This window comes from Urocampus carinirostris, chromosome 6 (assembly GCF_059441175.1).
Source record: "Urocampus carinirostris isolate Australia breed hairy pipefish chromosome 6, RoL_Ucar_1.0, whole genome shotgun sequence".
Taxonomy (NCBI): Eukaryota; Metazoa; Chordata; class Actinopteri; order Syngnathiformes; family Syngnathidae; genus Urocampus; species Urocampus carinirostris.
The window spans coordinates 17,766,352-17,784,078 of NC_142354.1; the positions used below are offsets into that span (position 1 = coordinate 17,766,352).

A 17,727-nucleotide genomic window follows, 5' to 3' on the forward strand; every position below is an offset into this window, starting at 1 on the left:
GAACTAGTTTCTGGCCCATGCTGTACTTATGCATGGTGATCCATGAAGCAGCATTCCATACTCTGTCAAACGTCTTCTTGAAATCAACATAAAGAGGTGTCTCTGGTGTTGTTGAAACTTCTCAAATAGGGTGCGCAGAATAATAATCTGTTCTGTGGTGCTCCTTCACTGGAATGACAAAAGGCTGAGAAGAGAATGCTTGTATTTGTGCTTTCCTTGTAGTAGTGACAAGGCAGATTGGTGAAGAGGGAAATCAGCTGGAAGGAGGAAACTTGAAGTCAGAAGTGAGTGACCAAATGTAAGTTTTTATTGAACTTAATTTAAGGAAATACTTTTTAGAGTGTCATATTGCAGTTATCCAGATTATACAGATGAGGAAGCCAGAGGTCCACTAAAAAATTTAACAATCTGTTTCACAAATACCTAAACATTTGATTTTATTTTGTTCAAGTATTGATCAATTCGCGGTTCATTCATTTTGACAAAGAATTACTAGTTTAAAATACAAGTTAATTTCAAAGACAAGTAATCAAATATTTATAATCAAACAATTCAACAAGAGGAAATTGGACAAGAAGGGTTTTCTGGAGTGTTTCGAAACGTTTCTTGTTCAAAGTCAAAATAGCTGATGAAATAAGCAGATATTTCTTATAGCGTGTTTACATTTTTCGTCCCCAGCACCAAAATTGGCAGTTAGGTATTTTTAATAATGTTACCAATACCTTGTGGGAGAAAAGGAAGACACAGTGTCTCCAGTCTTCCGGAGTTCTCTCGTCAGTCCTTAGCTTGGCCTTTGCCATGATCTTTGATTTTTGCAATCCGGAGATGGAATAAGAGCTTGCTCTGTCCACTCCACGCATCGGCCAGGTATTGCAGTACCTCCGGGAACGGTGCATTCGCAATGATCGCAACAAGGCTATAGGGCTAGGACCTTAGCTTAGCCTTTTGGCTGAGAGTAAGTGTCCCGGCTCCTAGGCTTTGTAGCGTATAATGAACTGACCGATAACGGATAATGGATAATGAATTACGAAGATAGATCAATAACCCTTAAAAACCCCAAAACCCCCTCTCTCTTTTTTAAAGAGAGGGAGATGTGGTTGTTCTGTGAGCTTTGGTTGAGAGAAAAAAGCGCTGGGAAAAAGCTTGTCTGTTGTAACAAATTTCAGCACACGTAGCATGAACGTCTTTGAGACGTCTTTCAGCACACGTGCCATGAGCATGGCACTTGTGGTTCTGGTGCCCCGGCAAAGAGAGCGAGGCAGCTCTTGCCGCTGGCTTCTAAATGCTTCATGACGTCATCAACCACCAGAAGCATGTCATTGGAACCTGCAACTTGACTTCTTTTAAAGACAAAGCACTAGGAACCATTACTAAAACAAACGTCTCTAGACACACAAAATGGGACCAATAATAAAATACTCAGGCATGAATCATGAATCATCACACATAGACAAATAACTAATCATTTTATTACAAGCTAACATTTGGGCGATTTGAATCTTGATAATAAAATGTAATTTTCCCGGAAATGGAACATTGTTGTCTGGATGCACACTTATGGATGCCTTATGTGCAAGTTTGAAGCTGTCACCTCACGGGAGTGAATCCGTCCATCAGTGGACGTCACGAGATGGCTTCAGTTGACTGGCGTGGTTCTGTCCGTCATAGTCGTGGGGAGACTGGTATAAGTAGGTTTAATAGGCGGTGTAGGAAGTCCAACAAGAAGAACAAGGAGTATCTTGGGGGACTAATGGTGAGGCTTTCAAACTTCCATCTTTTTGACAGAGTCTGCAGCTTAAAAATGGGGAGTTTGTATTCTTGGCAAATGTGTCACCCTGCACAAATAAAGTAAAGTCCAGAGAAATATGAGAGAGCAGAGAGGAGAGCGAGAAGAGATAAAGAGGGACAACAGAGTGATAGATAGAGAAGGAACCTACAGAGAAACCCCAACCTGATTGCATGTTTGTGACATTCACCAACAGTTACTTAAAAAAATGTTATAGTTACTCACAACTTCTTCCAAAAGGTTACTGAGTTAGCAACTGGGTTACTCTATAGTAAAAGTAACTAGTTACCAGGAAAAGTAACTATTTCCCTTACTTTAAAAATAAGTTGTTGTATGTCAAAGAATTTGAAATTTTCTGAGCCGTATTTGAATCAGTTGAACAAAGAAAAAGAAAAAGGTAGTTGTGTAATACAAACATGAAATATTTATTGCCCATCACCAACAACCGATTTATCCTACACTTGATGTGCAACAAAAATAAACAGTAAACAATATACTGTAATGCAACAACCATTAGTCGTAAACCATATAAATTTAATTGAATAAATTAAATCTAACTCTCACAACCTGAGACAAATGGTCCAGTTGACAAACCAAACTTTAATGGTCCGTTGTAGAGATGATAATTCCAACTTGTTTTAGAAAACTGTCTTTTTCGACCTGGTTCACTAAAGGCTCCAAAATGGCTCTTTATATTGTGTTGTTGTTTATTCCATGCAGACTTAAAAAGGGGGAATTTAGAGCCAAATCAACACTTAAACGTAACACGGGAAAAAAAAAACATACATTGAAATTTTTTTGAAGCTACAAAAAAAAGATAAAATTCAAACCAATTTAGCCCTTTTTATACCTCTTTTATGCTCAAGAAGTTCAAAGTCAACAGCACACAATCCCTGTAAATTTGCATTTTGACCAATCACAAGAGGAAATTAAAAGTAACCCTAATTCTAGCCCTAACCTTAACACTAGCCCTAAACCTAACCCTTACCCTAACCATAACCGGCTCTCAATTGGTAGGTAGCTGGTTCCTACTTCCAGTAGCTGGCTCATAGAGCCATTATGTTAGCGGACGACACAAATTGGTTGCTGCAACAGAGACTCAGACGTCTTTTGGCCCATTGGTAAATACTTTGTTCGTAATTATCATCTAACTAGTATACGTTAGTTGCTATTTTGAATGGTGACACGCTCGGAAAAAATCTGACGTAAAATACACGGTGATGAGGGTAAAACCGCTTTAGTCAAAGTAACGCACCGCTTTTTACTCAGTAAAGATAACTGCATTGTAACGTTTGAAACATATCTAGTTAGATTATCATGTTACCGAAAAAAAATGCTGTTATGTAACGTTATCCCCAACACTGTTCACCAATAACACGACGCAAATTCCAGCGATTTATGTTGTATCTCCTGCTGCCGAATTATTTTCCAATCTTTTGGTTGTGATTTCACGGCGCATGCAGAAGCTTTGCAAATAGCCTGGGACCGTACTGCTCGTGCTCAAGATTGGAGAGACACTCCAATACTGTACGCACATGAGCAAAGCGGATAAGAAGGCCCCGGGCTTTGAATTAGGACAGAATTAGCCTACTCTCTGTCTTTCTCTCCTCCGCGCTTTTTTCTTTATTCCCGCGCAGGCGCTCGTAGCATCGTAAACTAAGTCAATCCACTCGTTATCTCAAAGCTCATCGTTTTATGCTAAAAGCCTCGCCATGTTCACACGCCATTAGGAACGAGGAATCTGGATTTACCGTGCTACGCTAACGAGACCTTGGAATTCATAAAAAAAAGACTAATAATAATCCTTCATTATTCTGATTTCGCCCTGATAGATGAATAGCGGCGAAAAGGGACGGAAGGCCGTCGCCACGTGATCCGCCGTGGGATCAGGAAGAGGCGGAATCGGACACAAAAGAGGTAGCGTGAGCAAATTACACAAAATCGGAAGAGGACAAGAAATAGAAACCAAAGTGGCGGCGCAGGAAATTGGAACAGAGAACTGAAAATGAAAGTAGTGGATGTTCCGACGCTCTGCAGACCCGAGGCACCTCAGCTCTGTCCCTTTCAAACTCGGCTTGATTTATTTTTCCGCGACCTCAATTTGACACGTGTCTTTTTTACAGGCATATCTGTGAAGTTTTGCTCTTAATTAAAATGGCTTCGCGACTTCACAAACACGGTTTTCAAATCGTGCAGCTGTATGCCTAGATAAATAGAAATGGCTGTGCAGCACTTTCTCTGTTTTATCAAATTTATTTGACAAGTATTCTTTATTTTGCGTGTGGATAAGAGAGTACTCGGTTGGTCTGGACACATGGAGAGGATGGATGAGGAGCAAATGTTTAAGAGGACCTACAGAACAGAAGTCAACGGAAGGAGACCAAGAGGAAGATTGATGATTGATGGTGTTATGAATGCACTGCAGGAAAGAGGTCTAAATCTAGTGGAGGCTAGAGCTCTTGTTGGTGATAGTATTGAGTGGAGAGCTGTTGTGAAAGGATAGTGGGATGTTTGGATGCATTCTAAGGAATGGGCAGGGTACCTGTATGATGCGGCAGGGGTAAACCAGTGAAAGCTGTCGGGCCCTGCTGTTGAACAAAAGAGTGTGTTGTGTCACCCTGACCTGAGTGACATGGCCTCTTCCTTGTGTCCCGTTTCATCTGGAGGGACGAAAGCATGACCAACATGGGTGCAGAGGTGCTTAACTTGTTTGGGTGTTTGGTCGTTTGGGCTGGCCATGGTCCCAAAAAATTGTTGTGTGTGCTTTTTGCTACGTTTTCCCTTTTTTCATTTTCTTTGTTTTTGTGTATGTGTTTGTCTTTCTGTCGGTCACCCCTCTCGAGGGATATGACCAGGTTAAATAGATAGATGGATAAATCCTCTTTGTATTATTTTATTTTATCTAACATAGAGGTACGAGAGCAGATTACTGAGTAATTACAACCGCCTTGCCGGGATTATGATAGCCCCGCGTTCTCGTCTTCATTAGGAGTTGTTTGTGGTGACGTGTTAAAAAGAATGCGAGAAGACACATGATGCTTCATCAAGTCCCAATCGACCATTACTATTAGATAGCTCATAGTGCTGCTGCGGTACATTCCCGTTATTTAGATCCACCTCCTCACATTATCTTTGGTTACTATTGTAATATTGAAATATATTGCTGCATACATTACCTATTTTGTAGCCTTGTCATGTCAGTTCCTTTTAGAATTAGTTTGGTCAAAGACTCATTGCATTAGGGAAATTCTACTTCAGCTCACATAAGCTAGATTGGGAATTTTCCTTTACCTCTCTACCTCAGGTTTCGATTTTGTCATGCCCTGCTCTTCCAGTACAAAGGTAATTGTGAGCCATTTTTCATACATTCTGCAAACCATTGTATTGTAGCTCATTTGTGCCCAGAATATTCTGTAATAATAAAAGTTTGAGATAAGAGCTGTTTTTTAACCCATCTCACAACCCTGATATAAAATGAAGTAGGAGGAGCTTTCTCTTCAGCGTGTTCTAATCAATATCCGGGATGTAAGAATACATGTGTAAAAACAAGCGCTTTATGTTGAGGTTTTTATTACAATAACAACTTGTTGGAGTTGAAAAAAATGCAGCCAAGGGGTTCAAGCCTGGAGACCTAACCAATTTTTCTCATTTGCATTTATGAAAAAATATTTGCAAACGTCTACATGTACATATTATATTTCTTTGTATATTAGTTTTTAAATGGATTAAATCCTTTACGTTGTTTTGCAATGCTCACAATTAAAGTAAATCAATGTATTAGGTATAATATTTATATTTATTTTTGTGGTATTTTTGTAGCATTAGTCTAGTAATTTTGTAGTAATTCGGTTGCAGTATTTTTGTAGTAGTTCAGTAGTATTTTTGTAGTAGTGATTTTGAAGTATTTATGTAGTATTACTGTAATTTAAATTTGTAGTAATGATGTAGTATTTTCATACTATTTCTGTAGTATTTTGTAGTATTTCGGTACTAGGATTTTGTAGTGTTTATGTAGTACTTTTGAGTATTTCTGGAGTAATTCCTTGTTTTTATTGTATTACTGTAGTAGTAATTTAATAGTATTATTTTTTTTCAGAATAAAGACAAAATGAATATGATCGGTACCTGTTTTCAAGCACTAAATTAGACCTTTCCTTTAGTAATTCGATAGTATTACTGTAGTATTTTTTGAAGTCTTTTTGGAGTATTTTTGCTGAAGTATTTTTATAGTAGAAACACAAAAGTAGAACTGGAACAAAGATGTATCAAACAATCTGCCGGGCCGCACGTACCCCGCGGGCCGTAGTTGGCCCAGGTTTGACTTAGAACAATGTCAAGACTGTAAAACGACCGAATGAATGAATAGATTGAGACATCAAGTGAATACATTAACAAGTATACAAGTAAATCGTTATTAGAATACTTATGTGATGATTAAAATACTGTCAATGAAAAGGTTATATGGGAGAAGGAAACACATCCTCTAATGACTACCTATGCAGTGACACATTTCGAATTTCCAACAATGCGTACAAGCAGAGGAAAACTAAGTCCTTATTCAAATGAATTGTATCTCCTTTTTTCCCCTTGGCTTCCACATGGTGACCTTTCCGAACAAGATAGGTGAAATGTTGCTGATTGGAGCGGCGGCAGTAGGCGATACCTCACACGTTCCCTGAAAACATATTTCCCCTCCAGAACCCCCCAGCAAAATTCATCAACATGCATGTTGCCAAGTCCCTGCAGGTATGTTGAAGGTCCCTACGTACATCAGGAGTGTATGTTACATGTATGCCATTTTCCTGAAGGACAGACATTTGTGTTGGTCTGGAGTTTTATGACTGCTAATATGATGTTGTTTCTATAGTGCAGTGGTTAGCACAATCGCCGATCATGCAAGAAGTCCCTGGTTCGAGACTAGGTGGAAACATATATTGGCTTGGAGAGGGATGGATGCCACCAGGTTGTACTTGCCCAAGACACTACAGAAAATGGTGGCCATATGATCCTACTGGTTCAGGGATCCAACCCACCAATATGCTATTACTGTGAAAGATGAGTTAAAATTTGTGGGCTCAAGTGTGTGGCTGTTCTTGTGATTGAAGGTGAGGCAAAGCCTCATCTGTTATCATGTAAATATAAACTTAAAATTATACTAATTGGCGGAGCGCTCTGGGTGGGTGAGATTCAACCGGAGTTCATTAAGGCTCTGGATTATGTAAGTGACACACCTCTGCAACATCACCTTGACATCAGAGACAGTACCTTTAGACTGGCAGACTGGGGTAGTGGTCCCACTTTTCCACAAGGGGGACCAGAGAGTGTGTTCAAACTTCAGGGGATCACACTTCTAAGCCTTCCCGGTAAGGTTTAGTCGGGAATACTGGAGAGGAGGGTCAGTCATCATGTGTGCCCCACCTCTCCTTTCCTTTCTTTTGGGCTTCCAGGGGCAGGAGGACGTGCGGAGAGCCAAATGCGCCGGTGAAGAGAGATGAAGAAAGCTGTTTGCGCGTCTGCTTTGAAAGGGGGATGAGTTCACCTGAGGCGGGTCCTGTGACCGGCTGGGTTCCTGTTGAGGCTTTCCAAAATAATGTTCTCCGTTTTTTTTATTCTAATTATTATAATACTTACAATTGTTGACACTGGGCAAAATTAAATTCAGACACGCAGCGAAATAATTCCTGGCATGAACATGATACACAAATGCAGAACATTGATCTTGACTCTATAATGTGTTGCGTTCATCATAAGGCTTAAATAAGGCTTTTAATTGTTTGTGACTACTGACAAACTAGTTTTTTTTTTTTTAAAATCCAAAATGGCTCTTTCAACATTTTTGGGTGCTGGCTCCCGGGCTATCTTGTTGTTTTTCAACTTGAGTCATACCAATCTGAAGTAACAATACTTTTTCTTGAGTAACATTGTTGGCTACTCTACCCACCTCTGATAGATAGAAACAAACAAATTCCACTGAATGGTGCAAAAGTGGCACTATGGAAGGCGTCTTAAACCGCTTGCTGACAGTGAGTAGAAAATTTAATTCGTCGCATCCCGTTCATGATCCCGCCGCTGCTCCAGATAAGATTATTCAAAGACGCCCGTCTCATCCCTTTTCACCCTTTGCCGACTGACATTTTCACAGGCGACGGACGTAAACGTTCCACGCTAGCCTTCCGAGGTCGTTATATTGTTAACCTCAATTAGCCCGTGCTTGACAACAGGCGGTCGAGGTCACTTTCGTATTTCATATAACGCCGGAAGTGTTCTGGACGACAACGTCTTTGTCATTCTGCTTTCTAATTGTGTTTAACTCTTTTTATTCCTTCTTTTTCTTGTTTTGACACTCGTCATAACTCCCGATCCATTGAGGCTGTCACGCCTGCCAACAATGACTTGTTTGATGAAAAAGCTCATCGGAACAAATAGAAACTTTTGCTTGGATGAGTTTCCTTCAAAGGAATTGCTAGCATTAAAACTGTCCCCCGTGAAAAAAATGTTTTAGTATTTATACCATCATTTTTTCAAAATATTGGCACACAAAATGGTGACTCTGGCAAGAGAAAACATCTCATCTCATCTCATTAGCTGCACCGCTTATCCTCAGTAGGGTCGCGGGGGTGCTGGAGCCCATCTCAGCTATCATCGGGCAGTGGGCAGGGGACACCCTGAACTGGTTGCCAGCCAATCGCAGGGCACACAGGGACAGACAACTCGCTCGCTCATTCACACCTAGGGACAATTTGGACCGGCCAATCCACCTGAAATGCATGTCTTTGGAATGTGGGAGGAAACCGCAGTGCCCGGAGGAAACCCACCCAAGCACGGGGAGAACATACAAACTCCGCACAGTAGGTCCGGTAGCTGGATTTGAACCCACACAGGAGGTTCCCAAGACCTTAGAACTGTACCGCACATGCGCTAACCACTGCGCCGCCATTCTAATGAATTATAAGAACTAATAATACGCACTGTCCCTTTTACTTACTTCAAACTGTTATCCTGAGGGCCGCAAATGGCCCCTGGGTCGCGAGTTTGAAACCTTTAGTTTATTGTATCATATCACTCAATTAATATGAGCGTTTTTGAATGACTGCACTGTCAAATTAACAAACCAAGAATTATATCAAATAAGTGTAACAGCCTTTAAGGATTAGGAGACTGATTTTTTATTGAGTTTTAGTGTCTGTTACGAAGTAAAAACTAACCCAATGTGTGGCCCACTTTTGGAATCTGAGGAAATAACATTTGGCCCCTCCGCTATCCTACCCATACTTAAAAATTAGTGGAGGCAGTGGAGGCTTCGTATCCCACAGTATGCTCCATTCAACATCCGGGGTTCCACACGATCTTTGGATGAAGAAACAAGAGCTGAATAGAGCAGTTCTGTTGAGAACTTTTATCACAATGCAACAAATCAAGAAATAAACAGAATATTTCGGGCTTGTCAGCAGGACGAACTCCTTCCTTTCAGCGGTATTTTTCGATTGATCGATCTTTACACAAATATGGTCAAATACTACCATAAAACGTCGTGTATAATGTGCACCCAAATGCTAAGTACTTTCTTAGGTCAAAAAAAGGATGTTGTACACAAGAAAAATACATTTAAATAGATTGGCACATTAAGTATCAACCCTCTGGACTTGGTTTCATTATGATAAATCACCATTGGATGGCAGGAGTGGCTTTGGTCATATCTTTGTCTACACATCAAGGAAGCCCCCACTATCCTGATGTTGCTTGCCGTACCAGTGATTGAATTAGACCTGTATGGTGAGTAGGCGTAGAGAAGCTGTGTGGTGAGAAAAGCAAAGACATGGACAGCGATAACAGAGCTCAATTATTTTAAAAAGTAACAATGATTTCCCTTTGTTATATGTGGGGCATTGAGGGATGACGTTTCGTGCATGTCCGCAGTCATGTCATTTCCATGGTGACCAAAATTTGTGATGGTGTTATCGTAAACATTGGTCGCTCAAAAGTTCTTGCAAAGTTCATGCATTGTTCATGCAAAATTTCAATGTTCTTGCAAAAAAATGTTATTTTTCAAGTCAATTGGCCTTGTGTTTATGGAGAGCATTGTTAAGATTTTGGAAGTATCACTAATGCAAAAAACGCACCATAGTTAGTAAGTTCTGCTTAAAATGCGTCCATTTACAAAAAGCCGTTTTTCTCAGATGTTTTCTTAGAAACGAGTATTTTCAAGAACCTAGGAATGTTCTCATGAAATATGAGGGTTCAAGCGTTCTTATACGACCTAGGTGTCATGATGACTAATTAATTTCACTTGTGCCCGCTCGTTTGGCGGCAGCTGCTGCTGGCTAGCTGATTGGTTCCCCGTCCTACTCAAGCTCAGTCCTTTCACACGCCTGTTGTCAGTCCGTCAGCGAACCTCTGTTTTCACAAGGCAAGCATTTTTGATTCTGACTCCTGTCGGTCCTGTTCGTTTCCCCGTTTTCCACCCGTCCGCTCCTGATTTCCCAGTTTGTCTCCGGCTACGACCCGTTTTTTGACCCTGACCACGTTTTCATCTCCTGTCCCGGGTAAAGACCTGATTTCTGACCACGACCTCCTTCTGCTCTCCGGTTCCGGATAACGACCTGTTTTTTCCATCTACTACACTACGATCTCCCACTCCTGAAGATCCACTTCCGCATTCGGAACACGTTCCGTTTCTGTGAACGGCTTGCTTCCCGCGTCCAGCGAGCCCCGGATCGCTCCTTTCTTCTATATCTCAATAAACTCCTCCTATTTGACAGAAACGTCTGGCATGAAATTGGATTTATAAAACACCTTTTTAACTGGAACACATGACACATTAGTGTTGATATTACGCTGCTGTTACACTAACGGCCTTTAAAACGCCAGCAGCGTCGTTATTAAATGTCTTATCTTGTCCGATGGCCCACCTAACCAGTGACCCATTCAAGGCAGCCGACAGCACTCGACGCGGAAATGACTGACATTGTCGTCTGATGCTGGTCTTTTCTTTGGTTTCTTGACCCACTAATACTGAGCGTGTGTGCAAGAGTGTATATGCGTGTAGCTGCAGGGCAATTGGAAGGGGGCGGGGGCTATTAATTTGCAGACGATAGAGTGAAATGAGAACTGGAGAGACCATGTGAAAATGAAACCATGTAAGCGTATAATAAAACTCTGTACATAATCAATAGTGTATTTGTTATTACTTTCCCAATTAACTTTACAACATGCATCTTTTGTGGCTTTTGATGTTAATGTGTGCACTTGCAAGTAAGACTTTAAATATAACCCCCATTTAAAAGCAAGTTCGACATACATTTGACTTAGAAAACAATGATTTGTTTTTTCCTGTTTCAAGAAAATACATAATAGACATCATAGCAAGAACTGATGTCTTTCGTCATCGCTCGCTCCGGAACAAATGGGCACAGCAGTGTAGACGAGTGACCAGACCTAAAGCTATCAATCGAAATTGTTAACAAGACATCGATTGGAACGAACAAATCTCTCCTTACTTCCGTTGACTCAACCTGAGACAATGTGAGTGACGATAGACAAAAAACCCGAAATAGACAAATTGTGGTGAGTTTTGTTTCCGTTCTCTTTGAAGTATTAACCCTCTTATTACCCTGTTTGACAAGCACTATTTAAATTACCGTAACTACACAGCCATTATTAAAAAACAAAACAAAAAAACGATCAAAGTAGATCTAAAAAACACCCATAGAGGTCTCACAGACATCCACGTGTGGCAACGGACCAATCACAGACAAGAAATGAAACAGACGAGGCATAATAAGTAGCGCATTTAGTAAAGCGTTTTTTTTAAAATTCATAACCATTAAAACACTTAAAAAAACATTTGAATCCTTTGAACATTATTAGTTTAGATTGTCGATGGGGAAATGCATTGGCGGTACTGATGGTTCATGTATGATGTGGTTCTCTGTCTCCAGGAACTGCTTCACCATCTACCACACACGCCCATAAAACGCCTAGTCAGGGTGAAAAACAGTTGACAATGTAGGGACAACTGACAAGGCAAGATTTAAAAACTTTTTGGTATATATTTAATACAGTTCTTAATTCCAGTTTATGTTGTCTTACAATGTGTTTATGTCCAGTTCCAGTCTCTATCCATCTACCCTGGTTATATCCCTCGAGAGGAGTGACCGACAGCAAGACAAACACATACAAAAATGAAAAAAAAGGGAAAAAGTAGCAAAAAACCCACAAAAGTTTTTGGGACCATGGCCAACCCAAATGGCCAAACACCCAAACAAGTTAAACACCTCGGCACCCATGTTGGTCATGCTTTCATCCATCCAGATAAAACGGCCATGTCACTCGGGTCAGGGTGACACAACACACTCTTCTGTTCAACAGCAGGGCCCAACAGCTTTCACTGGTTAACCCCTGCCGCATCATACAGGTGCCCTGCCCATCCCTTAGAACACGCCTAAAAACGTCTAAACATCCTTCCAGTCTCTACTTCATCATAATCATGAAAAATCCAAGAGGGTGTTTTTGTTTTTGTTTTTCATTTTAAACTGTTATTCTAACACATATTTATGGTATAAATTGCTAGTGATTGAAAGTTTGGGTTGTTCTGGAAAAAATAGCTAAAGGTAATCACTCATAACATAATTAGTGACTCTTGAATCCGGGTGACGTATATGATACCTGGCCAATAGAGGGAATATGGTTGCTTTGATGCACACTGCTAGTGGTCAGGCTTGGGGTAATAATAGGATACATGGAATTGTGTTACGTAATTAGAACAAAATAATGTAATTGTATTCCGCTACAGTTAAAGAAAAGAATGACGTACTCAGATTGCAGGTAAATTTAGTTAAAATAGGGATTCCTTTTCATTTAAAAGTATATTTACATACACATAATGCTCCGATAGACTAAGTGTGTCTCATCATTACAATCACTGATACAAGAAAGACAGAGATTTCACACGATGTGTGTGAGCCAAAACTGTTAAGCATTGTACTGAATGCACAATTATCACACTGTTTGGCAGATACAAATCTATTTTATTTTTATTCTGTATTTTATTGTTTCCTTCTATTAGCACTCATTTTGTTAAATTGACACCGGCCTGCAGTTTCGTGAGGCTGTTGATGTGTTTGCGAATTCGTACACTAGTAACACATTCAGAAACATTTAGTAAATTTGAGAAATGTCTCCGTTTTGTATTTGTAGATAGATAGATAGATAGATAGATAGATAGATAGATAGATAGATAGATAGATAGATAGATAGATAGATAGATAGATAGATAGATAGATAGATAGATAGATAGATAGATAGATAGATAGATAGATAGATAGATAGATAGATAGATAGATAGATAGATAGATAGATAGATAGATAGATAGATAGATAGATAGATAGATAGATAGATAGATAGATAGATAGATAGATAGATAGATAGATAGATAGATAGATAGATAAATACTTCATTCATCCCCGTAGGGAAATTCACACTTCCATGAGTCTCCCTTGTTGTTTATTAACAGATTAACATGATGCCCTCGGGGTGCTGGTTGTAGTTTAGCGGAGTGGATGACGTCACAAGCTAGTCCGAAAATTCGACGTCCCTGCGGCAGATGGAAATCTTTGTGCCCAGGGATACACCACCTCGTGTTAGCGAGTCCACCTCCTCTCCGCTTCCCGAAGGCTTTCGTCTCTGTCTAACAGCGCTGAATCCGGGTAGCTCTGGCTAGCAGCTCCGGTCCGGGTGGCTCCCAGTTAGCGTCCGGGAAGCTAAACGTGAGCCACGTTTCCGTAAGACACAGCAAACTGCCCTCCCTTTGCGCTTTGAGGTTTTTCACCAGCACAGCCAGTTCGTCTGTCTTATTCGGTAGAAAGATCACATTTACCATGATTACGGAAGGTACCGAAGACTTATTACGCCGCTAGCCGCTTAGCTAGCTCCGGCTTTGCATCCACGATAGGCCTCCTCATCACGCCGGCACGAGAATTCTTCAGGGCAAGGAGTTGATTCCTCGAATAAATGCATTTTTTTGCGTTAAAACCCATGTCCATAGGATAGAAAGTAATCCAAAGTGTAGTTGTCAAACGGGACAAAAACACCGAAGATAGAAGCAAACAATAAAAACAATAAATCACAAAAAGTGTGAGATAACAGGGAGCTGCTGGAAAGGCTGCCGCTCGCAGCTTCGCCGCTTTGATCTTTAACTGTTAACTGTTGTTCAAAATCCTGTCATGGTTGCCATGGTGCCCAAATGGCCCAGCCCGTGTGGCGCCAGCTGCGGCTCGTTGACAGATTGGCTTCCCTTTTATTTAAGCTCAGTGCTCTCACTCACTCTTTGTCAGTCTGTCAACGAACCTCTGCCCTGCAAGACGTGCGTTTTGACTCTATACCGTCTATTTTGTCCTGTTTAATTTCGATATCCAGTTTTGATATCAACCCTGTCCGTCCGTCCTGTCCGGTATCGCTCCATCTGTCCGATATCTGCACGAGCAATTAGTATTGATCTCGTCGGCTTCTGGCTTCCTGTCATTCCACTGCTGCCTTACGTCTTCCGCCCAACGGTCGCCGAATAACTGGTGTTTGGGTTAACGTGCATGACTGCCCCATGTCCCGTAAAATAAAAGCTTGTGTGAGAAACGTCACGCATTTGGGTTCTCCAGCGATTCCGGTTCCTGACATATCCACAATTTAATCATTGTATTGTTATGTTGTGAGAATGTTTTACTTACTATGGTATATTTCCAGGAGGTTTAAGGAGTAAAACTTGAACTTGGACATAAGACATCCCATTATTTGTTAAAAATTTAGAAAGTGGTGTGTATAAAACAATATTGGGTTCTTAATGTCCTCTTATTGTAAACTAAAACAGAGCAAATCCTGTCTTTGATGTGAAAGAGAAAGTTTTATTTTTTGCTTAATAAACTAGGACATTTCTCTAGAACTAAAACTTTCCTCCAATTGTTTTTTAAGGTTACATTGCTAATTTATCTTTAACAAAATGCATTAAATGTATTTATATTGGTCCTTGACGCGACTTGACGGCTACAGAAACTGGAGGTGGCTGGGGGTAGGGACGTCTGGGCTTCCCTTTTAAGGCTGCTGCCCCCTCGACCTGACCCCGGATAAGCGGAAGATAATGGATGGATGGATGGATGGATAGTATTTATATTGTTTCTTTTATCTTTTACCTATATATATATATATATATATATATATATATATATATATATATACAGTATATATATTTGCTATTGGAGTAGTCTAAAAGTAATCGAAAGTAAACAAGTTACATTAATTCACTATCATAATATCCAGATTACTTTACTGATTACATTTTTCAATAGGTAAATAGTAAATGTATCGGATTACATTTTTAACCTTTGGAGCAGGCATTTTTTGGTGACACAATGCATGTGAATGTACAGTATTCGTGTCACAGTTGTCCATGGCGCCCAATTGGCCCCGCCCGTTTGGCGCCAGCTGCAGCTCATTGACTGATTGGCTTCCCTCCTATTCAAGCTCAGTGCTCTTACTCACCCTTTGTGGGTCCATCAACGAACCTCTGCACCCGCAAGACGTGGGTTTTGACTCTGTCCGGTTTCCTGCTTGTGTTTCCTGTCCGGTATGGTTCCCGTCTATTTTGTACTGTTTAATATCGATCTCCAGTTTCGTTCCCGACTATTTTGTTCTGTTTGTTATCGATCTCCAGTGTCTGGTAGCGTTCACGTGTAGTTTGTCCTGTTTAATTTCGATCTCCAGTGTCTGGTATCGTTTCCGTCTATCTCATCCTGCTTGTTATCGGACTCCAGTCTCCAGTGCCTGATATCAATCCTGTCTGTCCCGTCCTGTCCGGTATTGACTCCGTCTGTCCGATATCTACACGTGCAATTGGTATCGATTTTGTCAGCCTATGGATTCCTGTCATTCCACGCCAGACTGCTGCCTTACGTCTTCCGCCCAACGATCGCTGAATCACTGGCGTTTGGGTTAACCAGCATGACTGCCCCATTTCCCGTAAAATAAAGCATGCGTGAGAAACGACCAAAATTGTGAGAAACACGCATCTGGGTCCTCCTCCTGTTCCGGTTCCTCACAATTTGGTCGTGAACTGTCAGTGAGACACCTCAGCTTCTAATGAAACATTTTTGACTTCCAACCCCTCAAAATGTTCAGCGGTTTTAGACCTATCCATACACATATAGTTTTTGAAATATTTGTTCCTTCCCCTACCCTTAGGACAGTACACATGCTAAAAGTCACTATAAAGAAAACTAACTAAAGTGTATAAACATATACATTGAATTTCTAGGTGAATTTTTTATATGGCCTAATTAGATCTTCGTATTAGTCAAAAAGTGGCGACATTTTTTTACAATAGCAGTTTCCCCCAAATCCATTGCAGTCATCAATGAATATTTTTTTTCACTTCGAACCATTCAAAATGTTGGTGGCATCAGACCTATATATACATATGTAGATTTTCAATTATTTATCTCTGTACCCCCTAAACTTGAAGATGGACGTGGTTGCAGCTTACATCAAACAACCCATTGCTTGTCCCACAGGCTCTTTGTAGACTCATCTTGAGTCTTAAGTATGCATGTGTCAGACAGACGGTGGACCCAAACGTGTAACATTTTCACACTAAGCTTTATTTTACGGAAACGGGGAAGTCATGCGCGGTAACAAAAACGCCAGCGATTCGGCGATCGCTGGGCAGAAGAATTGGGGCAGAGAAGTCAGGGAAAACAGGAAGCCAGGGGAAGACGAGCGGAATACCGGACAGGACAGAACAGACGGGATCGATACTAGATACAGGATGCATGAGCAAGATACCGGACAGGAAGGGGACAGACGGGATCGATACCTGATACAGGATGCACGAGCAAGATAACGGACAGGACGGGAAATAAAGGATCCATACCGGATACAAGATGCACGAGCCAGATACCGGACAGTACGGGACAGACGGGACAGACAGGATTAATACCTGACACAGGATGCACGAGCAAGATACCGGACAGGACGGGACTGATGAGATCGATACCGGATATTGGATACACGAGCAAGATACCGGACAGGACGAGATAGACTGGATCGATACCGGACAGGATTCACAAGCAGGATACCGGACAGAAGGGATCAATGCTGGATGCAGGATACCAGACAGGACGGGACAGATGGGATCAATACCGGATACTGGATACACGAGCAGGATGCTGGACAGGACAGGACTGACGGGATCTATACTGGATACAGGAGGCACGAGCAAGATACCGGACAGGACGGGACAGACGGGATCGATACCTGACAAATGATGCACGAGCAAGATACCGGACGATAAAAATGAAAGTTATTGTTATTATTTTAAATTGTCATTGTAATTGGAAGTGTAGTCAATTCATGTTTATTTGTATAGCCCTTATTCACGAGGAGTCTTAAATAGCTGAACAGACTATTGCTAACTACAGACTTTTATTACACCATCCCCAGATCTAAAACCTACATGAAGGTATTATTGTGTGACTTTAAATCTGACCGTGCACATACATTTTATTTTTGCAACGTGTAGTAGGTTATCAACCAAAGTTAAAATAGATGACACGTCATCAAACTGAAATAAAGATAAAAAAAGGGCTAATAAACCAAGATTCAAATTTAGAATTTCTCATCTGACCTCATGAACCAGAGTTTTGTTTGACTGTAGTCTGTTATTTGTTGTGTTTTTAGTTGTTCATTAAATTGCGGGCTTTTGTTCAAAGTACTTAGACTTTAGTTTTTCCTCCATTCATTTTACCAAGTATATAACCTAGAACTACTTCATTAGCATTTCTTTCTTTTGCCTAACAGCATAGGTGGTAAGCATAAAACAAAAACTTGTACATTATCAATAATGTATTATTAACTCATTAATTAACTTTACAACTAGCATATTTTGTGGCCTTTGATG

General features: G+C 40.7%; 1 pseudogene; it reads left to right on the plus strand.

Moving 5' to 3' along the window:
* Nucleotides 1-781: 781 nt before the first annotated feature.
* Nucleotides 782-901, plus strand: LOC148363974 (U2 spliceosomal RNA; annotated as a pseudogene).
* The last annotated feature ends 16,826 nt before the right edge of the window (nucleotides 902-17,727 follow it).